This window comes from Schistocerca nitens, chromosome 1, assembly GCF_023898315.1.
Source record: "Schistocerca nitens isolate TAMUIC-IGC-003100 chromosome 1, iqSchNite1.1, whole genome shotgun sequence".
NCBI lineage: Eukaryota > Metazoa > Arthropoda > Insecta > Orthoptera > Acrididae > Schistocerca > Schistocerca nitens.
Window position 1 is genome coordinate 745,257,768 of NC_064614.1, and position 11,123 is coordinate 745,268,890.

Below are 11,123 nucleotides of genomic sequence, written 5' to 3' on the forward strand. Positions count from 1 at the left end.
CTCTTCAGTCTGGAACCGCGCGACTGCTACGGTCGCAGGTTCGAATCCAGCCTTGGGCATGAATTTGTGTGATGTCCTTAGATTAGCTAGGTATAAGTAGTTCTAAGTTCTAGGAGACTGATGACCTCCACTGTTAAGTTCCATAGTGCTCAGAGCCATTGGAACCTTTTGATTGTCGATCGGTGTGAATTCTTTGGCAGAGTTGATAGATCGGTGTTCGAGAAATGCAATGCCGAAGATTGGTACGCCTTTCGTTACCTTTTGTTGTATTCTGCTCTTGAAGATGCAATGGTTTCCCTAATACACGGTTTCATTGTCAGTTAGTCGTGGTTCTTGAAGTGCAAGGATGAGAATTTTTTGTCGGTCCATTTCTTTTGTGAGATTATTTAGTTTTCGTGTTTGGATCAAGGTATCGATGTTTACTTTTAAATGCATGTTTTTTGCTTGTAGGGAAATTTACCAGAGATCTTCGATATTCTCTGTCGTGCTAACCTGGACTCCCCAGAATCCGAAAATCCAACTGCCGCCTGTCGACAGCCGGGTTGTGTACCACCTGGGATAAAGTTGACTTTGCTTGCATAGTTTACGTTTGCTTGTGTTTCATTGGTTGTGCTTGGGTGATACCAGGACCGGACAGGACCAGAGGGTGTTGAAGCCTTTGAAAGCAAATATTTTCAGCCAAGCTCATTGAGCTAACACGGTGACCAGAGTAACGGTGATTTTCACTCAGACGTGTCTGGATTTTGCGTTCAACGGATTGAGTAGCCGTTCAGGATTGTGTTAGTATTTGGTTCACCCCTAGTATTTGATTTCCTCGGTACCACCCATATGGGGGAGGGTTTCCACTATCCGCCACACGCGATTATTATTATTATTATTATTATTATTATTGTCATTATGTCTCAGCAAATCCCATATGGTGTATCTTCCCACCACTGAAATAGATGTGTATTGTTCGATTCAGTATTTCCATCACATAAATGTGGTTTATAATTACGTTACATTGCTACTAGTAGACATATTTCTCACTTTTTCTTAGACAGTTGCTACCTGTTACTCCATCATAGGAATTTATGTGCGAAGCATTGTTGAAATACAGACGTTCAAATTATCCGATTTCTGTAATTTCATTTCGATACCAGATCGTTCTAATCGGATTCAGCCAGGTAGTCTTAATGTGGATATCCGACCACGACTGTCATCATATGATAGACTGTGTAAACCACATTCTTTATCGGACTGTTGAATATAGATCACTTATCTATGACAGGACCTGAATTCTTAAACACTGTGGAAAATAATAATCCGATGTGCTTATTACAAATACGTTATTCCAATATAAATATGTGAACTAACGAGATAACAGTTTATTTACAGGAGCAGAACTAATGTTCAAATGTTCAAATGTGTGTGAAATCGTATGGGACTTAACTGCTAAGGTCATCAGTACCTAAGCTTACACACTACTTAACCTAAATCATCCTAAGGACAAACACACACACCCATGTCCGAGGGAGGACTCGAACCTCCGCCGGGATCAGCCACGCAGCTCATGACTGCAGCGCCCCTGACCGCTCGGCTAATCCCGCGCGGCTACTAAAAGTATACTCGTCCACAAAACCCATGTGGACAATTATCTGATAATCGGTCAAGCTTTGCTTTGTCGCAGGTCTTTAGGATACAAGTCCATTTACTTTCAGGCTCTTACATACAATTCTTGCAATGCAAGGTAATTGAAAAAACTCATCCACTCGACGCCAACTGAGGAACTGACTGGTGCATGTGTTGTTCAACACACAGTAGTTGTCACCCTCACTGGAATCAATGAGTGTGTGCGTGTGTGTGTGTGTGTGTGTGTGTGTGTGTGTGTGTGTGTGTGTGTGAGTGAGTTTTCGTGTTAATGCACAATCTGAATCAATACTATTAACATCAGACAGACAACCGGGCATCAAATATGACTGTAAAGTATGTTAATGCGATGGGAAGTTACAAACTGAATTTTCACCTAACCCACGTCCTGCATATTACGTTAAGTAAGATGTATTAACTCCATAGTATCGTTAGCAGAGAGTGCGCTCTTGTTGTCGAGGCCTGCGACAAGCGCAGCGATCAGCACTGCCCAATGCCGCCGCGATTTGTTTATGTTGGCTGAGCGTGGACACTGCAGCAGACGCTTCGCCATAAACAGAAAGAAATCACCTTGGCTCTGACTGCAGTGAGCGGATATCACTGCCTGCGTGTTCTTATAGTAACCAACGTGAGACTCTACTCACAGGTGCCATGGAGCAATTGCAACGGGTATCATGTCATTAGTCATGAGAATATTAACCAGTGATGAAATGTCCACTCTATTTGAATCCTAAGAAAATAGGAACCTTCTCACAAAGGAATGTGAGGTGATATCAAAATTTATCCAACATACAAAAATTAACTGCAGGGCTTTCATGTATGCAGTAGTAGCACACAAGGAAATAATATGTCTTGGAAGCGTATATTTCATTTCCTCTTCTCATATTAACGTCCTTGTTTTAGAATGAAGTGAGAAAATTAACGCGAAAAACTTAAGTTCCTGAGAAGCATATAAGTCATTTCCTCGTCTCATATCATAGCTTTTGTTTTAGTATGAGGTGAAAAAATAAACAGTTTACGGCTCTGAAACATAATATGACACCAGATTCTTATCGTAGGCGCTATCGGAAACGCAAAAAGCAGGGAGCTGTCCATTCTTTTGTCCTAAAGAGCTGCGACAAAGCAAAGCTTGACCGATTATCAGATAATTGTCCACATGGGTTTTGTGGACGAGTATACTTTTAGTAGCCGCGCGGGATTAGCCGAGCGGTCAGGGGCGCTGCAGTCATGAGCTGCGTGGCTGATCCCGGCGGAGGTTCGAGTCCTCCCTCGGGCATGGGTGTGTGTGTTTGTCCTTAGGATGATTTAGGTTAAGTAGTGTGTAAGCTTAGGTACTGATGACCTTATCAGTTAAGTCCCATACGATTTCACACACATTTGAACATTTGAACATTAGTTCTGCTCCTGTAAATAAACTGTTATCTCGTTAGTTCACATATTTATATTGGAATAACGTATTTGTAATAAGCACATCGGATTATTATTTTCCACAGTGTTTAAGAATTCAGGTCCTGTCATAGATAAGTGATCTATATTCAACAGTCCGGTAAAGAATGTGGTTTACACAGTCTATCATATGATGACAGTCGTGGTCGGATATCCACATTAAGACTACCTGGCTGAATCCGATTAGAACGATCTGGTATCGAAATGAAATTACAGAAATCGGATAATTTGAACGTCTGTATTTCAACAATGCTTCGCACATAAATTCCTATGATGGAGTAACAGGTAGCAACTGTCTAAGAAAAAGTGAGAAATATGTCTACTAGTAGCAATGTAACGTAATTATAAACCACATTTATGTGATGGAAATACTGAATCGAACAATACACATCTATTTCAGTGGTGGGAAGATACACCATATGGGATTTGCTGAGACATAATGACAATAATAATAATAATAATAATAATAATAATCGCGTGTGGCGGATAGTGGAAACCCTCCCCCATATGGGTGGTACCGAGGAAATCAAATACTAGGGGTGAACCAAATACTAACACAATCCTGAACGGCTACTCAATCCGTTGAACGCAAAATCCAGACACGTCTGAGTGAAAATCACCGTTACTCTGGTCACCGTGTTAGCTCAATGAGCTTGGCTGAAAATATTTGCTTTCAAAGGCTTCAACACCCTCTGGTCCTGTCCGGTCCTGGTATCACCCAAGCACAACCAATGAAACACAAGCAAACGTAAACTATGCAAGCAAAGTCAACTTTATCCCAGGTGGTACACAACCCGGCTGTCGACAGGCGGCAGTTGGATTTTCGGATTCTGGGGAGTCCAGGTTAGCACGACAGAGAATATCGAAGATCTCTGGTAAATTTCCCTACAAGCAAAAAACATGCATTTAAAAGTAAACATCGATACCTTGATCCAAACACGAAAACTAAATAATCTCACAAAAGAAATGGACCGACAAAAAATTCTCATCCTTGCACTTCAAGAACCACGACTAACTGACAATGAAACCGTGTATTAGGGAAACCATTGCATCTTCAAGAGCAGAATACAACAAAAGGTAACGAAAGGCGTACCAATCTTCGGCATTGCATTTCTCGAACACCGATCTATCAACTCTGCCAAAGAATTCACACCGATCGACAATCAAAAGGTTCCAATGGCTCTGAGCACTATGGAACTTAACAGTGGAGGTCATCAGTCTCCTAGAACTTAGAACTACTTATACCTAGCTAATCTAAGGACATCACACAAATTCATGCCCAAGGCTGGATTCGAACCTGCGACCGTAGCAGTCGCGCGGTTCCAGACTGAAGAGCCAAGAACCGCTCGGCCACCGCGGCTGGCCCGTCAACAAGCGACTTATGACTATGGTCATTCAGAGCCCCAGTAAAACATATACACTCATCAATGCACGTGTCCCCACCAACATCGACGGCCGGAGTGTTCGAGAGGTTCTAGGCGCTACAGTCTGGAACCGCGCGACCGCTACGGTCGCAGGTTCGCATCCTGCCTCGGGCATGGATGTGTGCGATGTCCTTAGGTTAGTTAGGTTTAACTAGTTCTAAGTTCTAGGGGACTGATGACCACAGCAGTTAAGTCCCATAGTGCTCAGAGCCATTTGAACCATTTGAACCCACCAACATCGAAAATAAGAAAAACATCGACAATGTTGAAAAATTCTGGAACACACTCGAAAATACCATGAGCAAAATTCACCAAGATGACGTGAAAATACTAATGGGAGACTTCAACTCTATTTGGGACAGAAAAAACGTGTAGAAAAATCATTGGTACAAATTCAACACACCGAAACGCTTAGACTAACGTCACACGTCTGACTGACATTTGCCAATTGAACCACAAAAGGATGTCTTCCCGCTTTAAGAAAAAACCAGTCCCCAGGTAACATGCTTAGTAACCAGGTGCAAGCTGCTTTTGTTCGCCTTTCGAGACTTGCTGAAAGCCAGATTTTTAATTCTTTTGTAGCACAGCTACAAGCAGGCAGATAAAAACTTAATAAGGGAATCGTAAGACAACGCTCGAGCAAAATTCTTCTTGCTACTTTCAGTAACTCTTAGTGTCAGAGTGAAAACCTTACGGTACTGCCAGATTCATAATGCCACTTTTGTTTTCTGCCGACATTTTGTTGTTGTTGTGAATACATAATTTTATCTATGAAAAGCCCCATTTTCATAACACTTACGAATGGTACAGGAAATGAAATAAATACAGATCTTTTCTAAGTGTAAAGTCTGTAATATCCTACTAATTCGTGTTAAAATAAGCCCAATTGTCTCACAGAAACTTAATGCTTTATTAAGATAGACTGCCGTCGTGATGTTTCTGTATTAAGCTGACTTTAGTTTGTATTAGTACAGTGAATATTTTAATTGCATTTTCCATTAGTTTACTAAACGCAACAGTAATTATCAAAGAGAAATTAATTAGCAGCAGAATTTTCTTTCACGATATCTAAAACGATATGACAATGGTAAAGTTGTTTACAAATTCTACGCCTGTAGAAACCTACTTGTTCTAACGATGTCAATAAACCAGAGTAGTTTTAAAAGTATTTTCGTCTAGAAATGAATTGCCTTGACGGTTGATCGATCTAGAGTGGGAAAGGTAAAATTTTACAAATATATGACGAGAGGGACAAGTGGTTGAGAGAGGACTTCCCTATCAATACAAATGTGCCTGAGAGACGACTTTCCTATCAATCTCCTGGATAGTTTTGTTTCTCAAATCAACATAGTGCGTTATCATGCAGTAGCACAGGTGATGTAGTTTTGTTGCTCGATTTTCTTACACTGTGACCGAAAGGTGACTCAGTTGTTGGCAACAAATTCCAGCTGTGTTGCACACACCCTGGGGGCAGAATTCGTAGCCCAAAACACACTTTTGGATTTATCAGATGTAAAATAATATGTTCACGCAACTCTTTCCTCGAGTTTACGTCTTTTGGTGGGGCTCAGCCTTTCATTTCTTCTTAGGAAGTTAACGATAAAGGCATCATAACACGTCACCAGTAACAGTACTGCATAGGAATGCTCGATGAGTGACCTGATGACGTTCAATAATAGTTACTCTGTTGATTTTTGTTGTTTCGAATTAGAGCATGCAGTACTCCTACACCAGACTTCTGAACATTGCCTGTTGAATGCAAATTCAAGTGGTTCATAATTATTTTAGTAAATTCACTCGATATTTTTATGTCCTTTAAATTACATTTGCTACATGATTCGCATTGAAGACGTAGGAAATGTATGTTATTTGGTCCGGGAAGCACGTTCCAACAGAAACTGATGCTTACATTGACATTTATGTTGCGAATTAGTCGTCTTATCCATCACATGGATTACGAGGATGCTCCGTTTTGCTACAGTTGTTTCATAGCTAACAAGGGAACCTCCCCATCGCACCCTCCTCAGATTTAGTTATAAGTTGACACAGTGGATAGGCCTTGAAAACTGAACACAGATCATTCGAAAAACAGGAAGAAGTTGTGTGGACCTATGAAAAAAATATTCAAACCAAACAAACTGAGTAGTCCGTGTGCATGATAAGCAACATCAAGGATAGCTTGAGCACGGGAGCGCAGTGGTCGCGTGGTTAGCGTGAGGAGCTGCAGAACGAGAGGTCGTTGGTTTAAGGCTTCCCTTGGGTTAGTTGTTTGATTTTTTTTTATTTTCAGACAATCATCACCACACGTACTGTTATTCAACAAATGTAGGAAATAATCATACAAATGTTCGACAATCGTTCGATCCCTTAAGGAACTTTCCGATGCCTTACAGTTCGGAAAATATTCATTGACATTGTTATTGGAGTCACGAGCTATATTTGCTGGATTCATATTGCCCACGCAATGCATCGCACGTATTTAATGCACTCTCGTCCAAAGTAGCGAACAGTTAACTGCCAGCCAGGGAGCCTCATTAGCAGGAATACTCTCTCTTCCGTGCGCTATAGTCGACTGACGTCATGTCTTTCGATGTTTTTTAGGTGTAGCGTCATCATACTACGGCGCGGTTACCTCGCATCGGACAGACGGACGGACAGATAATAATTGTCTGAAAATAAAAATTAAACTTTTCACTCCTGGGAAAATTTGACGGAAGGACCTCTCGTTCCGCAGCTGCGTGCGCTAACCACGGGATCACGGCGCTCCTGAGCTCACCCTATCCTTGATGTTGCCTATCTTGCGCATGGACTACTCAGTTTGTATATTTTGCTTATTTTTTTCATACTTCCACACAACTTCTTCCTGTTTTCTCGATTGATCTGTGTTCAGTTTTTCAAGGCCTATCCCCTGTATCAACTTATAACTAAATCTGAGGGCGGTGCGATGGGGATGTTCCCTTGTTAGTGGTATTGTGTGTTGGTGGTGTTGCCAGTTTACATACTGTGCATGTAACTCACAATAAATGCGTTGGATGCCTCCTGTGATCAGTTTACTTGAAAAACGTTTGTTGTCATCGTAATTTATGTAACTGGCTCTCCGACTTCCAATTTGACAATTTGTGGAAAAATTGTTTACCTCGTTAGTCCTAGTTTCAAACATTGTGTGTCTGACGGAAAACGTAGGCATGAAGGGGTCTGTAAAAAGCAATTAATCGCTATTATAGCAAACTTTTGAATTCACATGATACTTGAATTCTCTATATTGATTCTGAGAGTTTTCTTATTTCTCTTGTTATTTACTGTCTCAATGTCATCCGTGAAAATAAAATTAAAGGCAGTTGGATTAGGTTCCTGATCTATAAACTGTGATTTAATATTCTGCGCTGCTAAATAAATTTTGAAGGTTGTATTCTTTACGTAAAACAGAGTATCGGTGTCAGTCCTAGGATTGACGATAAACTTCAGAAATACAATTACGGAAAAGTGACATATCGATTATGGCTCCTCACCATCAACAATAGTTGTTACCCATAGTTTCATATTTGCTATTTTATCGTCGTTACCCTTTAGAGACCAACCTGATCATTCCACAATGCCATTTTTGACTCGCTTCTTAATATGTCCTATAACTACAGATTTGTCGAAAATATTAACTGTTAAATACGCTTTCCACAAATTAGAAACTTCCAGTTATTCTTTATATCTTGAAACTTACTACCGTTGACTTTCACTGGAGAAAAGATACATAATAATAAAATGAAATCAAAGATTAGAATGTCAAATCATAGTGTGAATGGTTAAAATGAAATGAACTAAAAATCATCTCCTTGTCTAAAAGACGTTATTCTTCCAGAGAACTTCGGCACCTCAAAATTTTTTACACCTCTGATGTTCAGCCACATGTGGACAAATAGCGGGTCCCATGATGCAGCACTGTTTAGCCGTCACAAAATGAAGCCTCAAAAATCAGTCCACATTCCATTTACTGCGTTTCCTTGAAATTATATAAAATATACGTCTGTAAGTAAAAAAAAAAAAAAAAAAGACGAAGAAGAAAGAAACAAAGCTTGAAACAGCTGATTGGTGAAGCCTCCTTTGGCTTCCACAACAGCTCGAAGTCTGTTGGGCATTGAGCCCACAACTCGAGCCACATAACTAGGAGATTCAAGTAACTCATTCCAAGCGTCATGAATCACATCAGAAAGCTGTCGGCGAGTCGACGGTGACTGCCCTTTTCTCGTATTACTCTGACCATTTCTGCCCAGATATTCTCAATGGGATTCGTGTCAGCTCCTTTAGGTGGCCATTCCGTTACAGTAATATTACTATGGTCGTCGACCCGCCTCTTAACCACACGTGCCATATGAATAGACGAGCGATCTTGTTGGAACATGATCTGATCATCGCCAAATCTTGCTGCCACAGCAGGCAACATCACGTTCTCCAGAATTGATATGTAATTGCGCGCATCGAATCTTCCTTCCACTTCCCACAGGAGCCCACACCCTTCGGCCGATATCCACGCCCATACCGTTACCGACTACAAATGGCTCTGAGCACTGTGGGACTTAACATCTGTGGTCATCAGTCCCCTAGAACGTAGAACTACTTAAACCTAACTAACCTAAGGACATCACACACATCCATGCGCGAGGCAGGATTCGAACCTGCGACCGTAGCGGTCACGCGGTTCCAGACTGAAGCGCCTCGAACCGCACGGCCACACCGGCCGGCACCGACAACCTGCCACTCCTTCGGCAACTGTAAATATATTTTCGATTATACCTAGCACATTTAGGCCGGTAAACTAGTACTTTTCCGGATGATGCCGTAGAGAAAACTTTTTGGTGCGTGAAAATCACTCGCCTCTAAAACTGGAGAGGTTTGTCGCCATTTTCAGTAGCAAAAGCAAGGCAAGCTTCTCTTTGGGAAACAGTCAATGTCTCTTTCACAGCAGCGCTTCTTGTTCTCAGTCCCCCTTCCCTTACACGAGGAGTGACGGTCTTACTGCTAACATTGAGACCCAAAGTTTGCTGAATTTGTCGTGCGTTGACAAATGGGTGGTTCTCACTGAAACGGCGTATCTGCTGATCCTGAGCTGCTGTTGTTTTGCGGCGACGGCCATGAGGCCTCCCATTCAAGTTACCACTCTCTTCCTTTCGTCTGATCCACCTGGCTACCGTCGACTTGTGAAGACCCATAGTTCTTGCTATGTCGGCATTTGAAGATCCCTGTGCATGGAGTTCTATTATAGCGCCCTTGTCTGCCTCAGCCAGATGGGCCATTTAGCGTTGACTGAATGATTCGTCGCGGTTAATATTGGCTGCGGAAACAGCGCTGGCAGGAAACAGACTGCCTCCTCCACGATGGCAGCCACAACGCAGTGGCCAAGTATGTGTAACACGGAAATCGATGGCATAAAAGAGAGATCGCAAGCCCATACCCGTGTCATTACATAGTGGAGCAACTTAGAATCTCTAATTTTTCTCAGAAGTGACTGGTCCACTCTTGTCATGTCTTATCCTGATAAATATTACATGAAATGAAATGTTTACGTTTTGCATATGCGGCAGGCCTGACGCAAGAAACATTTCTGAAATATCTGAGGCAACCTGAAGAACACTTCATGAATTTTATCTGTAGAGGGTTGCCTTATAAGAAGGAAAACGTGTTTATCCCCGCTCGCCGTGTTTCCAGGTGGCGCAGTTTACTCGGAGGCATACATAATTCTCGCCGGGCGTAAGAAGCGACTCGACGAGCGAGGGGAACTCGCCAAGTGTCATAGGCTGATTGTCCCGAAACTTTGCTCACAAGGGGAGGCCGCCAAATGTGAAATTCAGATTCGATTCATACTGCGCATAATAAAAGCTCATGGCCAGAGGTGTAATGTGGCAAAGCACCAAGATGCACTTCTCAGCTGTTGTCGAGAAAATCGAGTTAGAAGAAACCGTTGCGGTGAAATACTCTCTACGATTAATAATTTTCTACAGCGTCGTGGCGCAGCGGTAAGCGCTCGAGTTCGTAATCCGAAGGTCGCCGGATCGAATCTCACGCCATGCAACATTTTTTTATTATTATTATTTTTTTGTAATTCAAATATATATATATATATATATATATATATATATATATATATATATATATATATATAAACTATTAATGAATTGCTTATGCATGTTGGTGAAGGCGGATCGCTCTCCAATTGTACCGCCTCCATTTTACCGTTTGTTTAACAGGGTGTACCAAAGCTCTCACGTCCGCACTGATTTTCGACGGTGTTATAAGTTGTGCTAGGGACCGCATCTACCTTCTTTCGAAGTTAGCAGGCAACTACGCTGTTATGCGGCGGCTCGTTTCGGCCCATTCAACATCTGTCCTTCAAGTGTAACGAGCGATTAACGGAGTTTATATTTCATACCTGCCACAGCAAATTTGTGTTCGTGGGGTTTCTATTCTAATTCGAACGTTTGACTTACGCTATACGTATTCGTTTCGGAATATCGTTTCTACGTCTTCCGCTAACTATACGTGGTTAACATTATGAAGACAATTAATAACATTCGTGAAATACAAATTTGTTTGCGGAAAACATAATGATGTTCGAAGTCGCCAGTTTTTCCACGA